This window comes from Cariama cristata, unplaced genomic scaffold (assembly GCF_000690535.1).
Source record: "Cariama cristata isolate BGI_N322 unplaced genomic scaffold, ASM69053v1 scaffold3923, whole genome shotgun sequence".
Taxonomy (NCBI): Eukaryota; Metazoa; Chordata; class Aves; order Cariamiformes; family Cariamidae; genus Cariama; species Cariama cristata.
Window position 1 is genome coordinate 14,053 of NW_009609989.1, and position 876 is coordinate 14,928.

The window sequence follows — 876 nt, forward strand, 5'->3', positions numbered from 1 at the left end:
TAAGGGCATATGTGCATTCACGTCATGTAAACCTGATGCTTACCAGTGGGAGCCTGCGCACGCTTTCCTCCCTGGCCGGGAAAGCCCCGCGGCGACAGGATGCCTCCTGACCTTATTGCCACTTAAGGACAGGGTTAGCCCTGGCCGTATCGCCACATGCAGGAGCAGACATCTCCCTGTTCGTGTGTCCTGGGCAGAGCAGTGGCCCCTGACCACTGAGGAGCATGTGGGGAAGAAAGTGTGGTTGGAGGGTGGCACTGCTCTTCTGCTCTCCATCTGCCACTGCCCACCAGCATGGCTGCCCTCCTCTGCCAGAGCAGAAGTCCCTTAATCTGAAGGGCAAAAAGGGAACCCAGGAAAAAGGGTGTTTGAGATACACTTGCTCCCAGGTCCACATCTTTGTGCATGTGTATTGAGTGCTTGATGGTGAGGGCAGCCATAAAGCATTGGTGTGAATAAACACACGTCTAGCCTGCATGGCGTACATATGTCCAAGGGAAAACAGTACACGTGCTAAAATTGGCACGTGCTGAAGATGTATAGTAGAGTTGAAAAATAATACACAGGAATCACAAGCAAGTGACTGATGAGCACTCTGCTCTTCATCTGGATGCAGAGCAAACTGGGAGTGCTATGAAGATCTGGAAAACTGAAATTATTAACCAAAGAAACAAGCTATTGTTTTTTTCTTAGTCTCTTGCCTTTCCCTTGTCTCTCTCAGTTTCCTGCTTTCAAATGAGGATCATTTATATCATAAATAAGCCCTTGTGTCAACCATCTCATCCATCATTCTCTATGTCGTTTCAAAATCTCATCTCCTAATTCCAGCTGGCCTACGATGATCTCTTCCATTATCTACTTCCTAGATTTCAGGAA